Here is a 23671-nt window from a genome sequence, read left to right as displayed (position 1 = left end):
TTAGGCACAACATTTTTTTTAACATTATGAGACCTCTGTTGTCATAGCTACAATTTGAACCTTTTTTTGTACTGGTTAGAAAACAGCTGCGGCCATAGTTTAGAAGAAACAACTGACAGTCAGTCAGACTGAGTTTGGGAAATGCAGAGGCTGAGGCACAAATAGAAAAAGGCAGGAAGTAAAACAACAGACAAATGAGGTAAACAATTTCAAAATAAGACGGGTCATGACTAAACACATGATGTTACACCTCCATTGGCATCGATGGACAACAGTCATAACTGTGGCTTTGCCAAAGCAAACGTGACATTTTCTGGGATTTGCTGAAACAACTGATGCTTCGGGAGGACTGACACTTTTTGGAGGCTTGTGGAGACCCAACACCCTACAAGGATACTTTATATTCACTTTCTTTTTTTAAATTACCTATCTATCAGAAGCCAAAGGATTTACAAATGTGTGACTGATTTGAGGCCAACCATGTGAGACACCTGTTACACATTCAGGTGACCTCGATCCATCTTCACTTGCATGTGCTGATATCACAGAAATATGGACTCTGAGGCCAGAGGATTCCTTTCTGCTGACTGCGCTTAAAAGTCGAAAGTAAAGATGACTGAGAATTCCTTAGTGATCTCCTGCTTTGTGTGAAATAAGTTGTGAATCTTTAAACTTAAGGCAATCGGAACCTCTCCCTATTACAAAGCAATGGACATAGCCAACTACATAGGAGTAAAGCAGTTGCTTGGATTTTAGATTGTGCACAAGGTTTTATTCTTCTTCGTTATGGTTTCTATTTTATTTTCTATTCCGTTGAAACCATGCTGCATTTTTTATGTCTTTTTTTTCCAAAGTCCATCCCTTTATCCTCTGTGCCTCCTACATTCCCTCTATTATTAAGACGCCCCTTTATTGGTTTCCCCAGCCTTTAATCCAGCACACCACCCTCCTGTGATCACCAGGGGCCCTCTCCCCTTGACCCATGCACTCTTTGTGCTCGTGTGCCTGTAATTCTGGATCTCGTAGGTCTCTGTGGAGGTCTTCACACGCCGAAAACCGACAAGGAGATAAGGGAGAGAAACTTCATCTGTGAGCCTCCTTCCACCAACCCTTGGGAATGAACACGAGGTCACATACAAGGGAATGCGTTTCCTTGAGCATTAGACTGCATCTGAAGACACATGCACAATAGCCTTGGTGAACATTTGATCTTCATTTGTTGCTGATGTTTTCTTCAGAGCGATCCAGGTCATGCTAACCCTCACGGTAATTGCAGGGCTCTTTTTGAGCTCTTTGATGCTGATGCTTGCCAGAGGATAATATGCTTTTTGACAGCATTGTTGTAATTGTGTTTAAAGTACTAACGTGGATCGTTTAATACACGAGGAACCTGACCCCACGGGGGCTCAGCTGTGAAATGTGTTGGCACGTTGAAGGCTTTACTTGACATGGGTGCAAAAAAAGGCCTGCAAAGCAGTACAAGCGCATGGAGATGTTTTCATCATCTGAGGCATATCGGAGGTAAACAACACTGGGAGGCTTGATTACTCAGCCTGGCTCACAAAACAACAACGCAACAGCAATTTGGTTTACTAATTCATTTTGGCCCGTAGGTTTGCTGCACTTCATCTACCCACTCATAAAAGCGCCGAAGCAATCGAGCACACTGGGGCCCTAGACAGACAGACAGAAAGAAATACATAGACATTATGCAAAGACTACATAGTTAAATTGATTGACATATGGTATAGTACATATACTGCTTGAGCAAAAGTTAAGTGTAATACTGTTCCAGCGACACACAAACTCTCCATTATATGCTCTCTCTCTGACACAGTGATGACAGCAACGCATATGGGAGGACAGCACTGCGCGATGTGCGAGAGAAAGAGAAGTGGATGAGATGAGGGGAGGGAGAAATGAATAATGGAGGAGAAGCCCAGCGTTCCCGCTGAATGATTACAGCTCATGGTTTGCTAACAAGGGATTTCTTGCAGCCATTTATTTGCAGTGATCACCTGATGGGCTACGCGGTGCACTGTCCTCTTTAAGAAGTTCTGCGCTCAGTGGAGCCCTTCATTTGTTGTCCGCCTGACCCGTTGTGGGTGTCAGGCAGGGGCGTGATCATGAACCCTGTGGCTTTCATTTCGACTGACAAGATTTATTCTGCTTCCTCAAAAGGGGAAATAGTAATATTACTTTCCCGTCAAAGTCAATCTATGTGTCCCTAGGTCTCCTGTTTTTCATTTACAATTATGCAATGATCATTTGGACAACCACAGCATTTTTCACATTTTTATTCACATTACACATAAAACTCTGACCTCTCATTTTAGTCCCACTCCATTGCCTCACACTCACAAATTACTGCATTTACGTCTCTTCTTAAGTCAGTGATATTCGCACAAAAAACCCCACCTTTAACTGAACATGAAATATCTACACATTCTTAATAAATCTTCATCAGTTGACAGACTAAATGTATCTCTATTTTGACACATTACTGCAAATCAGCTCAACTCTCAACTTTGCACATTCTCACCAAGAATTCCCCACACACTTGTCCACTATTCTGGGAATATTGAAACTAAGAAGCAGAAAACTTGCATTCAGAATTTTTTCAGTTCCTCCCAAACACAATACGTGTTTGAGTGTTGCACTAACACTGCAACTGGTTGAATACAATGGAGTTGGCATTTACTCACTCTTTAGGATAAAATAAAGTGAAATAAGATGAACATATCTGAAAAATATTATTTTAGCTATGAATTTGACATGGTCCCTCAATCAACTGCACAGATAGTGCGTGAGGACTCCTTGGTGCAGTATGTAGTATGGTCATAGCTCAGGAAGAGCTAAAAATAATAAAAAAAATAAGTTGCTCCAGCTCATATAATAATATGAGCTGGAGCAACTGCAGTGTGGTTACTGTGGTTATTGCATGTGGACAACTTAAGTATGAAGACAAGTAACAGGGCTTCCTGGAATCTTTTTTCATCAACTGTCTTTATGTGTACAATGTTTGCTAAGCTAAGCTAACTGATTGTAACTACATGTTTACAATGAACATGGGTGCTACTTATCCACATGTATTACTCTAGACCAGAAAATCAATGAGTTACTTGCCCAAAATACGAAAGCGAGCAAGCAACTACATATAGCTTAGCTCACTTCAATATCAAAAATACACCGTAAGGCCTGTATTCGCTGTAAGCAAAAAAAAAATACAAATGTTGTTAAATACATTAGCAACACTGCTGATGCACACACTGCATGACATACAACGTTATGTTATTAATGCAGTATTTTGCTGTAAGAAGTTGATGTTAGTGCTGGAACAGTTACGATTTTCAAGGTCTAGCCTCTCAGGCACATCTCAATCTCACACGCTTCTTTTCAGTCGACCAGCATCTGAGTAGGATTGTGTGACCCCCTTCACACTGATATGGAAACTACTTTGTAGCTTCGGTGTAGGATGAGTAATGGCAATTTAACCACCACTGGGGATACAAGGGTGAGAGTGTGCGGTGGACGAGCCTGACATTCCCCATTGCATTTCAACACATACTATCATCTGAGGGTCATCGAACTCTGTGGCAATGGTCCAACATGAACACGGTGCTATGGTGCCTTCTGTGAAAAGAGGCTGTGATCGATAAGTGTGGAATGGTTTTGGTTGTTAGTTTTCATGTGACTCCCCAGCATTGAGAGCATTGTCAAAGGTATGATGCGTTTTCTCTCACAGATGCGGCGGTACTCAATCTCCACATCAAATTGCGGCCTAATTTTCATAGAAAAAATACAGAGATGCAGGTGTAGAGTACCACAAAAGCAGGTGGGAGATCTCCCAAAAAAAAAGAGACAAAACATCAACACTGGAAGCGAATCAAATTAAGATGCAGTCGATTGGAATTGGGATTTTTCACCGAAATTGTCAGAATTGATCTAGAGCTCTGTTCTTCTCACTTTAAATACAATATCAACATGTGGATAGCTAAACGTTGATGCAGAAGAGATGAGAGAATTTCTGACTGAAAAAAATAATAAAAGATATTAGGAAATTAGCTGTGGGGAGCTCAATACGTGGTTTGTATATTCAGCGGCAAAGTTTATCCGCTTCAAGCCAATAACCATTTGTGTGAAGACCAGACTCTAGGGATCACGGTGCAGGTCAAGTGTTTTTTATTAGCCAGATCCACCTGATCCATAATCAGAGCCCGAACCCAACCCAGCCCACATTTCTAATTCTACAATTACAGTTAGGCATATCTTACTTCTCTCCCTGATGTCTTTTTATAACTGTGTATTTAACTCATTTTTCTTCATTATTTTTAAGATCTTGGCAAGAATCTGAACAAACAAAAGAAGGAAACCTAGTAAATGCATATTTAATATAAAAAATAATGGAATACACAGAAAGGGACACATTAATCTTTACACACAAAACAGTTCAGTTCAGGGTCACAGATCTTATCGATCACAACTCATCCTTCTTCATAATATAATTAATATGTAATTTGTTTGCCATTTCTCCCCACCACAAATTAAATTGGGTACACAAGATTAACATTTTTTGCTATCACCTATTCCAAATACAACATTCATACTAATTGGCGTCAGATAAGGAGCTAATGAAGAACAACTCTTCATTGTTCTTGCTTTTCTTTTTTATTTTCTGTCCCATTGTGTTTTCTCTCTCTGTAATTACTCCTCCCATTCATACTGGCCATGAAGGCTAACTATTCTATTTGTTGTAACTGTTGTTTTATTGATTTTACCATCCTATGTTGTTGACGTCAACCTCCCGAAGGGACTAAAGATGGAAATTAGCCGTTGGCTATAATCTTGCATATTTACATGTATATGTTCATTAATATGTATTGTCCCTGTTTTAAATAAATAAACTCAAACTCAATTGCTCCAAGAATGGAGCGGCTCAATTTACCAATTCTCCACAAAACCCTCCTGAAAACGATGAAAGGTGCTTTTTTTTTCAATATGTTAACTGCATGATCAGACAGAATGCGTCAAATAATCAAATTTGAGCGATCACAAAAAGTCTCTGTGTAACATTTTAAACTGCAAAGGATGATGCCATCGACACTTTTTTAACATTTGCCACAAAACTCATGTTTTAGTTCCACATTCAGGGCATCTGCCCACATTTCTTTAAGTCCTGTTGTGTTTAACAGAATATGTATATCTTTTTTTCTGCTAAAACTGCTTCTAATACGACTTACACATTTATAGAATATCCGTCACAGGCAGTCCTCTGTGCCAGAGCTGCTCAGCTGGGTGATGTGATTAATGCTGCCGTGAAAACTGTTGATCTCGTGAGGACTTAACTCCCCAGAGTTTGGGGGCGCTCCTGCCAGAAATTGACGCGCAAGACAGGGATGTAATCTACCTATCAGATGTGCACTGGCTTGGTTTTAAGCGCTGTTCTGAAGCTGTTCTATTATCTGAGATCTGAAATAAACCTTGCATTTTTTTTTTTTCACAGAAGGGTCACAGCCTTGTCGTACTGAGCAACCCTGGGTGGTCGGCAGACCCATTCATTTCCAAAAAGAACGTTAAAGATGGGCTTATGTTATGTGTAAATGTATGAGGTCATTTGTCAAGTAGCTTTGACTTGTTCAGGAGAAAAATCTGTGATGGTAATGAAGCATATTAATCCAGCTCAATGGTGAAAGTTTCTCCAGTTTCCCAAATGACAACGTTCCCTTGAAAGTGTGACTGATCGCATATTTTTAACCAGGTCTTTTAAGATTTGGATGACATGAACCTGTCCTCGAGTCCTGTCGATGTGGATAGAGCTCACGAGGAACGTGCAATGTGAGCTTATTAAAATGAAATGTGTTGATTCTCTCCAAAGTGACTACCGACAGCTCCCACTGGGGTCAGGCCGGGCCGCCATGCCACAAGGTCGCCCGGTTTATTTGACTTAATATACATGCAGTATATGAGTGAAAACATTTCCCCTCACTCACCCAGAGCCGACTTAGGGCTGAGATGATAACTGACAGTCACCACAGTGATGTACTTTGATGAACTATTTTAAGAAGTACGTGACCTGACAGCGATTCCTCAGCACAAAGGCCCGCATCCCTGTTCCTGTGAACATGATATCTACTGGTGACAGGACAACACAAAGTGCTTAAAACACACTCATTAAGATGAAGATAGCTAAAAGGCAAATGGCTCTATATATATATATATATATATATATATATATATATATATATATATATATCTTTTTTTCTTAATGTACCCACTGCCAGTTAATGCCAGATTGTTATCATGAAGGGTTTTGTGTTCTTTCTGATTGATTCAATATTACAAAAGACAAGAAGGCATGTCATTTTCTCTAATGCTGTTTCCAAACTTTCATGGAATTGTTCAAATCAGTTGGATTAAATAATATTCGACAGTACTTTTACCAAATTGCTCACTGCTTTTCAAAGTTTTTGTGGACTAAAAATGAAAATGGTGACGTTGACTACTAATGATTGAAACGTGGACCACATGGACTTTCTTTATTAGGACTAAGACTTAATTTAGAAATGACTGACATCACTAGAATGGCTTCTCGCCCGATGTCAGCTGGGATTGGTTCCAGCCCCAATCCCAGCTGACATCGGGCGAGAAGCCACCCCCCCCCCCCAACTCTTAAGTGGATTAAGCGGTAGACGATGGATGGATGGATAGAATGGCTTGTTTTGTCTGACAAAATTTTTTTTCTTTTGAAGAAATACATCCACAGAGTTTGTAATTCAACTCAAAAAAACAACAAGCAAACAAAAAAAGATTCTGCCTCAGAACAGTTTAACTGTACAGGGGATCCTTGTATAATAGACCATTAAATGGGCATTAAAAGTCCACAAGCTGCAGCACAATCCAAGTGGTTTGTTGCCAAACAATTGTACTGAGACCGAAAAGGGAATATTTTCTCCATTATCTTCAATTAATTTTCCTGGCATCTTCTTATAATTAAAAGCTCTACTTTCTGGCTGTGTTGGACACAAATCTGAAACTTCAAATCAGTGCCATTGCACCTCAAACAGAGATGATTCCCGAGGAGTCTGCTGCAGGAGAATGGGTGAGCCACAGAGGTGTCGGAAAGTCTTCAGAACAATTTGTGAAGCGACATCGCACGGCCTGAATGTTTACATATTGACACAGAAAAACTCTCTCACCTCTCAGAAGGCACTGCAAAGGTTCTAGAAATAACTTAGTCCTCAGCTTCCTGGAGGAGTTATTCATGGTTTTCGGTGCGTTATGCAAGGGATCGATAGTTCTGACTTATGGACTGCAAAAATCTAATCAGTGCAACGTACTGTATCACAAGAGAGAGAGGAATCTGCTTGCGCAATGAAATTTGAAGGCAATAAATCATGTGATTCAAATGCAGCACAGGTTCCGATATCCAAAATTAGTTTTGCTATAACTATCACCATAGTGGTTAAAAATTAAAATAGGCTCAACTATCATGCTCTTGTGGACAGGAGTGGTAATGTAAGATGGAAAGTTAACACCAACCAAATGTTAATTATCAAAAGGATTACATTTAATTGTTTTACATGAGTGAAACAGAAGGTGTTGTTCAATATCAATAGTGCACAAATCAAATAGCCCTTTGATTGAATCTAACAGCTGTTATATGTATATATATACTTTCAGTGGCTGCTTACCCTCAGCTGTATTTTCACACAGGGCACAAAGTTCAACAGTTCATCATGATTTTTAATCCTTTGACCCTGAGAAAAAAATAACAACATCTGAACGCACTCCCACTCATCCTTGGATCATATGTGCTGTATTTGCAAATGAGTTCTCTGCTCATTTGCAGGTTCATAATTTTAATTTGCGTTATTACTTGGAAAGGTTCACATGCTCTAATGTTCAGTAAACACGTTCCAGCGCCAGACATGCTTTGTGCACTTCCGTAAAAGGGTGATGTCACCACCGAAGCATCGGCCGGACTACTGACTGCTGATTTCAGGATTGACGGGGGCTGGGTTAGAAAATTAAAGGGACATGTTAAAATCTGACAACTCTTTTTTTTTTTTTAAGATTTAAGGTTTAAGATTTGCCTCAAAGGGAAGTCAAATATGTTCCCAGTATTTTGGGCATTTGACTAATTGGCATAAATATATCAGAAAGTTTCTAATAGTGAAAGCATATGGACAAAACTTGGCCTGGTATCACCAGACCAATTTGCATATGGGTCTGGAACCCCTGAGTTCCGATTTGCACGGGGCCGTTGTCAACATTCTCAGAGCAGACAGTCAGAGCAATGAAATGTGTGATGTAGACTACAGCGTATCTGTGATGTGTGGCTGAAAATGAGCTCTCAGAATAGTTTTGTTTCCATCCTACTACAGTAAATCCAAACAATTAACACCATTTTTTTTATAGTGTGCATAAATGAGCTGCCCTAATCAGTTAACATTTCAACACTTGCTTTTACCAATGCGCAAGTGTTTGCTAACACGTTTGCCATTGTGACTTTAAAAGGTGACAAGACGTCAACGTTGTGCTCACAGCTTGTGCTTCGGCGGCCATGGGGATGAGCCTAGCACGGACTTTTAGTAGTGTAAGATGTAACTTTATCTTGTAATTAAGATGGCGTGTGGAGCGAGTCGCTGCCTGGTCGACTCTTCCTCCACAATCCCTGATCCTCACTGTCTCTCCTCCCATCACTGACCGTGTGATGGAAGCCATAGAAGAGAGAAAGCACAGATGTTTGACCTCTTGCCCCTCCGGCTTTCTTCCCCTCTGTTTTTTTTGTCTTCTTCTATCTGCCTCTCGGCTCCCTCGGTCCCCGGTGAGTTGGCCGAGCTGTCACATGGTACTGGAGCGTGTCCTTAGCTCCGTTTTGCCATCCTGTCATCCCGTCTTCTCGCTCACCGTCCATCCATCCATCCATCTGTGCCCATCACCACCACTCCATCTCCCTTGACTCTGTGTTCCCTGTGGGAGTTCTGGATGACCAAAGCGATACACCCGTATCTGTCTTCATGTGGAGATGCAAGCGTGTGTTTGTATGTAGTGTGTATGTGCGCTTGTGTGTGTGTTTTGAGACAGCAACAAATTTACAGGTGAGCAGTCATGGAGCATTTGCAGTTGTGTGCTGCCCATCTGTTCTTTCTTCTTAGCTCAATGTGATCTGTACTCTAGTAACGCTCACAGATGTTAACATGCATGGACCGAGATGATTGTGAGCTCAAACACTTTGGCCAGCCTTTTCACAGTCTGTGTGTGTGTGTGTGTGTGTGTGCGTGCGCACGCGTGTGATGAATGGGTTAGTGCCAGGCGGCGTTCCCTCGGTGGCCTTGGATCAATCTGCTTATCTGTTAGCTGCCAGCACTGCCAGTGATTAACGACCAGCTCCACACACGGCACATCCTTATTCATTACGGCACACGTCACACACATGCGTGTGCACGCGCAGTCGGAGTTGAACACGCGAAACGCACGCCCACGCCCACACACACACACACACGGCGCGAGGCATCCTTTTTCATTACGGTAGACGTCCACGTCGGGGACAGTCTGGAGTTGGAAGGCAGAGGGGTGAGAGAGGCAGACGGAGAGAGATGGATGGGTGCGGCACGAAGACTGAGACACACATGCATCTCCAGCCACTCAGTATCTCTTTCATCTTTCTTTCTCCTTTAGGTTTTTTATTAGTCTTTCCTCCTTGTCTATCTTCTTCCTGTCCCCCTCCCACAACACTTGACCTCCTCTGTGTCCTCTCCCCTCCAGGCTAGTGTGTGTGTGTGTGTGTGCTTTCAAATACTTGAGATACTGACCTACTCTCTCATCAGGCCAATCAGAACAGACAACAGTCCCCCAGCGGTGCACTGTGGGAGGGGAGAGGTTGTTACATGGGCGGCAAAATGGGTGGCGAAGTAACTCAACAAGACAGATGCGTCCTCTTAAGAATGCATCCCAAGACAGGAAACAATCCCAGTGGAGAGGTGCTGTAATTTGTTTTATAAAACTTCAATTATTGCCATTTCCTTTTAGATTGACTATATGATTTAATTCAAACCTGAAATAACAGATTTTTTTTGGGGGGGGGGGGGGGGGGGGGGGTCTGGAAGCAAGTTTGCGAACACAGCATTGGCATATTGTGTTTTTCAAAGTTGTAAGCAAACAGTTGCCTTTGAGACCAGTGCACTGATGGAAGAGCCAAACCTGGACAATGCCACTCGGAGATTTTCACCCAGAGGATACTCCGCAATTACAGTAGCTCTTCGGTGGAGAAAAAAAGCAGGGACGTGAGTTTAAAGTGTAAACAGGATCAATTCTGCTTAGTTTTCAGAAGGGGTAACGATTCATTGCAAATGGGTGAGATGGAATAAAAGATTAAAAAAAAATTCCTTAAGTTACAAAATAGATTGTAAATCTGATTTTAAATCAGGAGGCAGAGCCTTCAGCCACTAGGCTCCTCTCCTCTAGAACCAGCTCCCAGTGTGTTAGGGAGGCAGACACCCGCTCTATATTTTAAAGTTAAACTCAAGACCTTCCTCTTTGATGAAGCGAATAGTTAAAGCTGGTCAGGTGTTTACTGAACCATTTCTTAGTTATGCTGTGAAAGACCTACACTGCTTGGGGAACTCCCATCATTTTCCATAAAGGTGACATATTTTTCTCATATTCCAGTTCATATTTTTAATTTGAGTTACCACTTAAAAAGTCTGACATGCACTAATGTTCAGAGAAAGGCATCAGTGTTCTCAAACTGCCTATTCCTGGACCACCTCTTTTCACCCTCTGTCTAAAACACCAGGATGCATTTTAGCCCCGCCTCACGATAAACCCCAGTCTGCTCTGATTGGTCAGCTGGCCCAGTCTGTTGTGATTGGTCACCCGATTTCAAAATTTGCAGGAAATGTCACGTTCCCTTCACCAGAGAAGTAGAGATTCTCAGATTGCAGGCGGGGTTACCCCCAAAAGAGTCCAACTGTGACATCACAGTGGGAGAGACATCTGAACCAGTTGTTCAGAGCCTGTGGGGTTTAGATTTCAATTTTTGCATTTGTCACCCTTAACGAACCCTCTTTTTTCCCCCCCTATCTCCTCCCTTTTGCCGAGCCTGAACTAGTTAAAGAACAATGGCCTGTACTTTCCTTGTCATCCCGATCGATATGGGAGGACAATTAATTCGGTATATCCTTGCGCCGGGAGAGGATTCCGAGGCCCCCCATATAGATGTGCTCCTGTTCCCCGATGACTGGAACGTTATCTTTATTCCTCGGAATCTATTATATATATTACACATCTCAACAGTAGTCTTCGGCCCTTACATATCCAACATTTCATATCACGGACACACTCGCCCAGTGTTCTGGCTCAAAGCCAGGTGCCCCGCCTCTGTCAGAGGTGGAGGTGGCCCTTCGAACGTCTGACAAAACAAATTTACAAGAAGCCTGACAAGTATTATTATTAATATATTATTATTATTTGCATTAATATCAATAATAATAATAGTGATAGTAATAATAACCTTTATTACATCTATAAGTGTCAGTATGATTATTATAGTCATAAGAGCCAGTCTCACAGAACTCAAAACAACGATTGCACATCTGTTATCGGTCTCTCTCTTCTTTCCCGCTCTTTCCGCCCAACTCTCTTCCCCATTTCTCTCCTCTCCCCGGACGAGGCAGACGGTCGCCGACAACTGGGTCCAGTTCTGTTAGAGGTTTCTTTCAGCCTGTTAGTTTTCAAACCAATAAAATGATGAAGAAAACCACATTCACTTTGCAATCAGACGGTCTGTTCCTGGCCAGGCCCCCACCTGTCTATACATTATGAGGAGACAGACTAGGAGGCTCTATGCCAAATACAGCCGAGCTCAGTCATATTCCATGTTGTTATTACAAGAGATGAAAATAACATTTAGAAACATCGGGGACTGGCATACCTTGATGTTGCTTCGTCGGCTCAGTTTTAGGACAAGGGGGAAATATATGGCTGTCTAGCTGGTAAATGCTCCACCATGTTCCCAGGCTGGTCACGAACTGTGTCTCTCTGCTGCTCTCTCGGGTGGCATGCCGTGGGTTTTGAGGAGCTTTGACTCTAAAACTGGTCGCCTCGTGCCAGCTGAAAATGACGCTGCCACAGCAGTGAGAGCAAACTCAAACCGCAAGAGTTGTGGGCTGAAGCAGACTTCACCGGGGCAGGGTGGTTACACTCAGTGCACTGTAAACTCCATATGCACCTATGCTCATGCTGCAGTTAAGAAACTTTTCATTTTGACAGTGAGCGCTAGTTGCACACTGGCCTTATTTGCAATGAATATATATATATATATATATATATACAATTAAAAAACACAACATAAGAGGTAGGCAGGTACCATCCTGAGTGATGGCTCTGTAAATGCCAGATCACATCTGGGCAGCTGAGGCTCAGGAGTTAAAGAGGGTCATCCAATAACCAAAAGGTCGGTGGTTTCAATGCCCTGCTCCTCCAGTCAGCATGCTGAAGTGTCCTTGGGCAGGACACTGTATGAATGTGAGAAGCCTGCCACTAACTTTGATTTGTCGTCGAGCGTTTTGGGTGATCGATAAGACTCTAGAAGCACTATACGAATGCAGTCCATTTACATCATAGGCCTCCTCTTGAATCCAAAAATGAAACCTGAGGAATGTGAAATAAAGGAAATAGAGTAAGTGCATTGTTTCTCTTGGACATTTTTGATAGTGACAGGATTCGGACAGGAAAGGCAGGGGAGGAAAAGAGGGGGGCATGCAGCAAAGGGGTCCGATTTGTACATTTACACACCTTCTTATGTACTGGTTAAAGTTACATTATTTTAAACTGCCATGAACTTGTAAATGTTTATTTGAAATGCTGCTCTGCATGGAGGCAGTCGCACAAGCCGAAACACAACACTGACACACTATCGCTGTATAAATACTAATGTAGCAACCATAAAACAATGAGCTGTCAGACGCCGAACCCTAAAACACGACGCACAAGACTCGAGCGATAACTCACTGTGGGCTTGTCTCAATGAGCGACACAGTTCACTTTACCCTCCGTCACTTGACCCGCCGTTAATGTAAAAATATTGATTGGTGCAGCTTTAAAAACGAATCCGAGCTATTGTCAGACGATGGAAGCAGAGATTACACACCCTCTCTTTTGTACAGCTGCCACCACAACACGAGTGCACATTCACACCGCAAGTTATTGTTATGTCTAACATCTACGTAGAAGTAAGAAAGAGTTTAGATTTAACCTTGTGCTTATGCATACGAGCAGTGGCGCTGTCAAGGCCCCCCCCCCCCATGAAATCACTGACCCCCCCTTGGAGAGTTGCATGTAGCATTATACATAATATGCTACATGGTGGAAAAATGCTTCTATCTGATATTTTACATTGGGTACTGTTCATGTAAATCAATTAATTATATATTTTTTTATAATAGTTCAATATTCAAGTTAGATCTAAGTACAATAATAAATGAAAACAAATGCAGCCAGCCCAGCAGCTTGTATTTGATATATACAAGAGCAGCGGAATTATAGTAAATTCTGCTTTTATCTGATATTTTACATTAGGTAAATTCCATTTAAATCAATAAAGTATATTTTTATTATAGTTAAATAGTATAGTCAGGGAACAAAAAACAGACTTAAATAAACAAAATCAAACTCTCCAAATCTCAAATCCAAAACTCAAATATATACTACAACGCCATAATAGAATTCCTGAGATTCAGTTATGGCTTTTGGATTTGGTGTGCCACCCCGAAATTTTCTGGGGATGCAACTGCACATGAGGCACCCAATTAAAAGAGTTGGTGAGGGAGAGAGATCATAGACAGAGTAGATGGTGGGATAGAGGGATTAAAAATAAAATCCCATCACCCACTACCTTTCATTTGTAGTGGCAAGCTAAAGGAGATATTCATACTGAATAAATATGCACACAGCCAAGCAAGATGGAGAAAGACCTAGTCAACAGAATTACTAGAGGCATTAGCTTCTCTCTCTCTCTCTCTCTCTCTCTCTCTCTTCCTGTCTCCATGTCTCTCACTCTCATCATCCTTTTTTCATGGTTTTCAGATGATGCGCGTGCGTCCTTGGTCTTTATGTTTGTGTGTAGACAGCGAGAGAGAGGGAGGCAGAGCAACAGAGCCAGAGCGATTGAGCCGTCCTGGCAGCGAGCCTTTGATTTCATCTTTGGCAATAACACTCCAACTTCAAATGGCCTCAGCAGTGGCAGGTAGATGTCTCTGGCACCGACACTGAGAGGGGAATTTGAATCTGAGACTTGACGGTCGCGGTGCGTGACTCCGGTGCAGCGTAGAAGTTAAGTCTGGCCCCGCTGCGAATCAAAGGCTTTATGAAACTGTCGCGGCATTATAGCGCACGGATGGAGACCGTTTGTGAGTCAGTGTCATGTTTTGTTTCATGCATCTTCACGCTCCAACGCAGCTAAAATGTCTCATGGGGATGCAACACAGTGACTGTTAATTAAAATGGATCTGACTTAATTGAGATGTGTTCACAGGCGTTGATTACATGTCCTCATTATTGATATCTGCGTGTACAAAAACTGCCTCTAAACACTCCCCATAGATCTTAGAGTCTTCAACCTCTGCCGTCAACCTTTTGTTTTCTTGTTAGTCTGGTATGAATATGCTCAGATTCTTAACTACCACGTGTGACAGCAAAGAACAACCTGTGTTCCAGTCCTAAGAACGATACGGCCTTGAAATTAGACCTCTTTGCATATTGTACCTGAATATTAAGTCTTTTTCACAATATGCAACATTAAAGATACACATTTTTTTTGTCGTTTTTTTGTTGTTGTTGTTTTTCAAGCAAGAGTGGCAGCACGGCTACAGATGGCATTGTTGGTGTTTTAATGACCCAAAAATCACATGAACTTAAAAACATTTTATCACAAAAATCTCAGCAACCACTGGATGATGGACATTCACGATTTCCCCGCAGCGCCACCAGCACGCCACAGCTTTCACTTCTTCTTTTCACAGAAATATTTCTACAGTAGATGAACCGGCCCAAAATGTATAATAACTAATAACTGTCTCTCCTGACTTTTCGTACTTTGTTGCATGACCAAAATACCAGCAGGACTGGTGGAATTCCATCAAGACCAGCAGTATTCCTGATAAAATCAATACATATATCAGCATGTTCAAATTGCCAATGTGAGCATGCTTTCGTATACTGCAGCCGAAGGCGCTGCGGTGCTGATGCACTGTTCATGTCATACTGGAGTTTTCACAATAACGCGCCCCTGACTTGAAAATAGTGTTCATATCGACTTTCAAATTCAGATTTTGTATTACTGGGAATCTCTTTATTGGCCAATCATGTGTGAACATACAAGGCATTTGACACTGGTACAGTGAACTTATACAGAATAGATGTATGGCAAACTAAAACCAGAACCACAGAGCTGAACAAGATGAACATAATAAGTTAGCTATTATGTTAATATATATATATATATATATATATATATATATATGTATGTATGAAAAAGAGGAGCAATTAGGTTGTAAGTAAGACACTAGTGCAATGGTGCAGAGTGCAAAGATGCTGGAATTAATATGGATAATAGACAGATTACTATATACACATGAGGTAGAATACTGGTATAAGTATGGCATCATTAACAACATACTATACACGAGGGAGGAGGACGTGACAGAAGAGATGTTATACTGCCATTGCACGGTATTTTATTCCTCAGACGACTGACTCTGAAACCATACAACTATCTTAATGACCGGAAAGGACGGCAAGTAGTAAACACAGGGATTGGTACACATCTCCACCATCCGTCCCACGTGACACGAAAGCAGCGTTTAGTGGTGCCCCCACCTCGACCGCTGGCGCGGCTGTAGACCCTCGTTGTCATTCAGGGTACAGTGGGAGTCTGTGACATACAGTGAATGTGGTTTGTGGCTTCATAACAGGCCGGTTCACACGAGTTATGGAAACGGACACAGAACTAGTTTGACAGTTGGGATATTTACTGGTGCACTTTTCTGTTCTCTCACCTGCTGCCTTTGTGAAAACATATTTCGCACACTTCAAGTTTTATTACATACCAATTTTCAAAGGGGTGATAATAACTGAATACTGAAATACCTTGAACTGATAAATCAAGGCATTTTGTAAAACAAGTGAGGAGAATATGTCAACAGCCGGGGCTACAGCAGTATTTTTAGCTCATCAGCGACGCTATTAACTTGAATTTAAGACAAACACATCTTTATCGCATTGTTTGCTTTTTCCATCTGAATGCATCTGGAATATTTGTCAATTTTGTTTCTCACACAAGCTTTCAAACACAAACCACAGAGGCTGAGAGAGGGCTCTGCGAACTATTCAAATCCCTCGAAGATTGTAGGCAACACATTGAAAACACTAAGATCCAAGTCAATACTATGCATAAAGACAACGCCCTTAAATTATAATAATTTATATTTCCACATGTTTTACTTTTTCAGAACAATGTGGATAATCTACCTTTAGTCCTGATATATCCCATATACTGTATATATTTACATTTTTTATTTTCAAATATTGGACTTTAATATTGTTATACTACTGTATAATAGTACATACAATCATACTATTGTATTTTATATAGATCTAAAGCCGACCTGATGTTACCTCTGCCAAGGCCCAACAGTCCCCTGAACCCCGGTCAAGACTGCGCAGACTCTGAGACATCATCCCCCTCACGCCTGACTTTTTCTCATCCAGATCCAAGCATTGTTCCCTGTAAAAAATGCAAAAATGTTTTTTACTTTTTTTCTCGGCCCATGTCCCATCCTTCCACCAACTTTCATGGAAATCAGTTCAGTAGTTTTTTTTTGCGTAATCCTTCTGACAAACAAATAAACAAACGGAAATAGAACTTCCTTGGAGGAGGTAATTATAGTGGGACTCTCTTGTTAACACATATTTCAGAATCTTGGTGTCTTTCTCATAAAAGACATAACTTTTTTTTTATAATATAATTAGTTTACATCTTAAGGGGACTCAAAAAAGTGGCTTGTTTAATGCAACACCAGCAAGCAGCAAAGCCTTTCTAGGGAACACTTTTTCACAAAAAGTTGCTCTCATCATGGCAACTCATTAAATGCATTTTGTTCTATATGAAAATAAGAAAACAACCTGTTATGTACAGAATTTTAGATCAGACGCCTTTTTTTTTTTTTGCCTTCCTCAGTGAGACGATAACAATGTTCCCAGTCTCCAGTGGGAATGATTTCACCCCATCTCTCTCTCTCTCTCTCTGTAGCTTGGCCCTCCGCCACCGTCACTAATACAGCTAACCTTTCTATCATAGCAGAGCTACATGCAGACAGACTGCAGTTATTAACCTCTGCAGCAGTGCCTCCTTCCAGGGCCTAATTGCTGCCAATACCAAGTTACGGCTCAATCTAATAAAGATTATACGTGCTGCGCCAAAAGGACAAATTGTTCACTGGATTCACTCGGCTCGCTCATTTGGTCTCCCTCTTGGACATGAAGTTATGTGAGCCGAAGCATATTGAACATGCTAGTAATTTTCTTGGATGTGAGCCCTCTGATTAACCGTTTCAAAGGAGGGATGAGTCGTGAGACAGAGGGAGAATAAAGGGAGGGGAAATATAGACAAAATGGAGTAGGGAGAACGCAGTATACAGATTTAAAAATGAAGTAATAAATCATATTACATCAATGAATATTATGTTTGATGAAAACATATTGCTGTGAATGGTTACTGTTCACTGGAGGTGCGAGTAAAGAATGAGAGGATGCTTCCACAAATTAATATTTGGACTGTAGCTTGTTAAAACAATGAAACCTGCAAAAGGAAAGAATTACAAGTTGGAACCCAACAGGGGGCTTTACAATGACCCAGGTCAAACTAGAGTCAAACACTATAAGCAACACTGTCTCTTAGAAACTACATTTTTAGTCTGCTAATGTATTTGGCCAATTACATTTTGGGGGGGGAAACAATATTGCTGCCTGGATGATATTCCCTGGCAACACCCAAGGTTTAACACCCATGGATGATAGAATACTTGTGATCAGGGTGGACTGTGAGCATATGCAGTAGGGGTCGATAGATTATTGGCGCCGATTTTCACTATTTTTATGATTATCTGTGTCTGCCATTTTTTTAAAGCCGATTTGCAGATGAGATCATTTCATTTTTAAAATGCACTACTTTAGCTCTGATGCAGCCGCTGTCCCTACTCTCTGAACTTTAGCAATGTTTGTTCAACTTCATAATAATGCTGCTGATATCTCCTTCCCGGTATCGGCCTGGAAAAATCCATATCGCTCTACCCCTAATATGAAGCAGGACTGCAACGGCACAGCGTCCGTGGCTCTCCACCACACGGCCACCAGCCTCTTTGTGTATCTGTGGTGACCCACCTGCAGATGTGAGTGTAAAGATGGCCTGTTGCTGTGCTGATGCTCTGCTCTGGGAAAATAATTAAAGCTACAGTGTGTAATATTTAGAAGAATATCTCTATTCACAGAAATTGAATATGTTGTCCATAGTTGTGTGTTCATATATTTATAATCACGTGCAACAAAGAACTGGTGTTTTATCGTCAAGAGTTAAATATAGTAACATTAGATGGACCCGGTCTCCGTGTACGACGGCGTGTTTGCTACGTCGCTCTGTGCCACGTTCGACTCGGGAGGCCGGAAAAAAATCGCTCTGAATGCTCGGACTGGTTGCGAGCATTCCGAGGTATGATGGAACGCAGCATTAAATACGGCTGCGGAAAACGGTCCAGAATATGCGCATTTGCGTTGAAACCAGAAATGGAATTAGCGGTGTGCCACTATAAAGTGTCCCCTTGCTCAGTTGGTTGCGTTTTGCAACTTTACCACCAGATGCCGCCGGCAAAGTACAAAAATTAACACACTGGGGCTGTAATTAAGGACACTTTTGAACTGGAAACTTTGACTGACTTAGCTCTGGTGTGAACGGACTTTAGTTGATGGCAATGTCTAACCCAGACCACAATCTTCTTATATCCTCAACCAAGTGCTGCGAGTGCTTTAGGATGTTCATAGAAAACTTCATGTCCTGGTGGAGGCGTACATGCTGAAGTAAACTGTTTAATTTAGATCAGATGGAAGACGAATAGTCAGTAACCGTTTCGTAGTTTGTTAAAAAATGTTCCCAAGGTAAATGACGGCGTCACTGCTCAGATGCACTTCAGGACATACAGCCACAGCCTAATATTCACAGCGATTCTTTTCTTTTTGGCGCTGAGCTGATAACGGTGATCCCTGCAGCCACCAGCGAACAGAGCACTGCTGCTGAAAGCTACGGTCGCAGTCAGTGCAATGATGATTCAGTATGTTCCATTCACTCTGAAGAATCGTCATTAAACATGTATGCAGCACCTCTGTGATTCAGATGTTGCGAGAGGGTGATGTATCGCCCGAGCTGGCGCCGTGGTCAGTGAACGCCGTGAATCAATACACATTGTGTTGAATGTTGTGTTCGGTATAGCAATATTCTTGCAACTTGGCAGATTTACATTAATGTGGCATTAAGTCACTCACACGTTCAAGTCCTCAACCCACCAGTCAATGCATTTGATTGGTACTGATCAACCATGAATCAACACACCTAAACGTGCAATAACTGATTATATTTCTTTGGCCGCTTTGTGGCAGTGGAAAGAATCCGTGGGCACAAAATATTGGAATATCACCGTCGCCTATTTATTTACGGGGAGCTGCTGATTGAGTTGATTCAAGATGATTCTCTCTAGGTCTATCACACTGCTTTGACAGTTTTTTCGATAAATTGTAATTATAAGAATATTGATTTATAGTAGCTTTAATTATACCATGTAAAGTTTTCACCTGCTGCGCTGTAGCGTGTAGTGTCTTTTTGTCAATATATGTAATGCGAGTGGCACGTGTGGTCCACGTGTTTCTTACTCTGGAATGTTATGTTAGGGGCCTCCTGATGACCCCTTACCTTTCCTTTTTTGACCCCTCTTCGTTCTACATCTTACATAGTATAACTCAATTCGAACCAGATGTTCCTTTTTTAGAAAACAACGGACCGATATCAATGTAAGCCCGAACCAGTGTCTGCAGAGCTGTCCTTTTGGCCGGACACTCTCCAAGTTCTGCAGTGCTTGAATCGATGCTGGTCTTTTTGTAATAAACCTTGATATACAATCAAGATGGTGTCAGCGGACTTCTCTTCAATACATCTTCACATCATCGCTACTTAGTATACAACAAGCGCAATGTGTTTATGAGCTTCCTTGTAAATCGAGATGTGTGAAGCAACTCAGGCCCATTTATCAGGTGAGTCAAAGTATTGGAACATGTTGCCTCTCAGATTGATTGTCGGTCGATTGATCTCAATAGACTTTGGTAGCAGAAAATACAGAGCCCAGATCGCAAGATGCAAACCGCTCATTAGCAGTAAGAATGTGGAGGCCCAATTGGAATTTGCAAAAGAAGTACAGAGATGAGTCACAAATGCTCTGGAACAAAGATTTAAAATACACTGTATGGACCGAGATGAAGAGAGCAGATGAAGACGATCTGCCCATGATTCAGAACATACGAGATTGTCTGTGAAGCAACAGTGAAGGTGATGCCACGGCTGCTCTAAATTGATAATAACTCGTGAGCAGGTTCCCTGGTGGGGAGCTTCTCCGGGAACGCTGGCTTCCTCCTGCAATCCACTGTTAGGTTCATTGGAGACGGCCAATTGGCTCCAGCCCGCTGCTACCCTGAAACGATAAAATGCGGCATGGATAATTGATAGACGGATGAATGCATGGAAGCCGGCAGAAGGAATTTAGATGTCCACAGCAACATTTTGTCCAGCAAATTTGCAGAGAAATGCATCCAAAGGAAGCAGGGGAAACTTCATTGTGCAGCAAGACACTGACCCAAAACACACAGTCAACACAACACAGTACTTTATGACATTTACGTTGAGCTACATCAAGACTATCGGACCAAAAATGTGCCTGTGTGTGCACATTTTGTGTGCCATGTCCTGAGATGTATACCTCATCTAGTTGTGAATACAGTAAATAGAAGTTTAAATACCGAACTCTTGCGTCATATTCATCTTTTGATCTTGAACACAGATGCTGTCAATGTACCAACAAAGACAAAGGAGCCTCGCCATTCCAACACTTTTAAAAGGGGACTGTATCTCCTCACTGTCGACGTGCACCATTTGTTGACAATTCAAAACTTTGCATGGTACTTTTCAATACTGACATCATGGCTGTTTCCCAGAACCAGTCAGCCCGGTGACAAACGAGTCAATGAACATTATTTAACCTGATGGAAAAAAAGAAAGTACATCGCCTCCTCCCTATGCTCAGTGTCACCTCCTACACACACACACACACACACACACACACACACACACTGTAATTGCCACAGAATAAAAACGAATGCTACAGAATTGTGTTTTTTTTAAAGCAGCATGTTAAAGGTAGAGAATGAGAGAGAGGAAAGAGGGCTGCGATAGCCTATATTAGCTTCAGGTAGAGTTCAGTTGTTGAGTGAAAGTGATTGAATGCTGTTTTAATGAGAGTGTGGGCGGTGTCGCACAGAGGCCGCATGCCATTGCGAGTGCAGTCAACCCACACTGACTCCGTCGTCGCCTAGCAATTACCCCCCAAAATGCATCCGTTTCACCCGCAGAGCCGACCGTCCCCCTCGGAGCGCTGCCGACCACGGACCTGTGCAACATTATTAAATCAGCTCGAGCATCGGTGCACAACTCTGTTAACGTTAATGCAAATGACGCCGGTCATTAAAACACGTCGTGAATTTACAGTGGCGCTCATCACAAGTCACAGACCCAAAGACGGATTGGCACCTTCCCCCAAAATGAGCAGAAAATAATAGTCAGGCGCAGGGCGACGGACACCCCTGCCTTCCTGGATCCATCACTGCTCGGCAAAATATAAATGGTGCGCGCCGTGACAGTAGAGATGTAACAACAGTCTCGTTACGCGCCTAGGAGGGGAATCTGACGTGTCCTGGTTAGTATTCCAGTGTTTTGTTGTCGCCAGATTTGTTACAGTGACAGAGACCAGACAATGTAATTATTTCTCCCGTGGGAGCTGACTCCTGCTGATTAGGTGGCAGCGATGTGATATGTGACGCAGATGGTGATGAGGAGAAGAAAAGTAGCAGCGTGTGAGTGTGTGTGTGTGTGTGTGTGTGTGTGTGTGTACCTGTGAATGTGCCTTCATGGTCAGCTTCATGAATAAACATTTCATTGTAAGATTGCAAGATACGCAGTGGCGGTGTGTCATATAATCTGCTGCTGCAAAACAAAATGTCCCTCCGAGATTTCGAGGATTGTGTGCTTGCACATGTGCACGTACGCACACGCACACACACACACACACACGAATGCACGCGCACGGTCGCATCTTTTTGTGTATGGCTGCGCTTGTGTGATTAATTGCGCAGGCGACAGCATCCAGTGTCATTCTCGTCTTTATCTCAAGGTTACAGAGTGATGAAACAAAGAAGATAAGCACGCGCCGCAAACAAATGCTTTACAAATTACCCGGAACTTTCCTAGTGTTTACATTCCCCCCGCCCCCCAAGAGAGTAGAATGGTCCGCCTCACGTCAAACTCAATCTGACAGTTTTATTACGCAATAAGCCCCGCCCCTTTTTAATAGTCGTAAAGAAATTACATCCGGTAATAAGCTGCACGTGTGGTCATTTTTGATGACCTCGTATTCACCTCGTATTGACCTGCACCTGGTTCCGGCCTTTAATGATACCCTCATAAACTGCAGCTGTTGTTTTGATCTTGTTGTGACCTTGTTTTAACTTTTAATATAAAGTTATAGTTATACAATCTGTTCTCCCCCCTCCATAAGTGCATCAAGGCATCCTAGGTTCAACGTCCTTCTCACCCTGACAACCAACCCATATACTGTATGCCCCCTCCTTCCTGTCATGATCTTTTAAAACGTTAGTCTTTCTGTAGTCTTTCAGCTGCTTCAAACATTTTTCTCAACATGGCTAAAACCTGTCATAAATTCCGAACACAACGACAATTAAGTGTTTTAGTTACCTCAAGTGATTCTTAACTCATGAAATTGTCTGAGCTTCTTATCAGCCTAGCGTTTCGTTCTCGTAAGGAAAGACAGGGGTAATCAACAAACTCCTAAGTTGGTGAACACGGGCAGCAGGAATTTCCCGACACAAGGAACCAGTCGTTTTCTTTGCTACAAACCATCGCCTGCGCACCCCCAAACACACACACACACACACACACACACACCACCCCCAACGATATCTGTTGGCCACAGTTTATACTATTTCTATATCAAAGAGAAAGGAGAGGGGTTGTTTTTTAAATCTAAGAAGGAGAAGATAAATCTCGCCCCTGCGTTTGTGTATTTGAGTTTGTGTGAACGCCAGATACGCATGCGATGATGTCATCGCCCCGGCCCACCCCTCGCCCCTCGCCCGCGGCATCTCCTACGACAACAATGGCGGACTACAGGCTTGTGACGGTGCTGCATCAGATGCTGACTCTTCTTGGGTCGCCAGGGCAAAAATATACCATTGCTCGGTCACTCCATAGGGCCGGGGAGAGGGGAGAAACCAAACAGTTGTC

The sequence above is a fragment of the Scophthalmus maximus genome, chromosome 8, assembly GCF_022379125.1.
Source record: "Scophthalmus maximus strain ysfricsl-2021 chromosome 8, ASM2237912v1, whole genome shotgun sequence".
NCBI classification, from domain to species: Eukaryota; Metazoa; Chordata; class Actinopteri; order Pleuronectiformes; family Scophthalmidae; genus Scophthalmus; species Scophthalmus maximus.
This window is presented reverse-complemented; position numbering follows the sequence as displayed.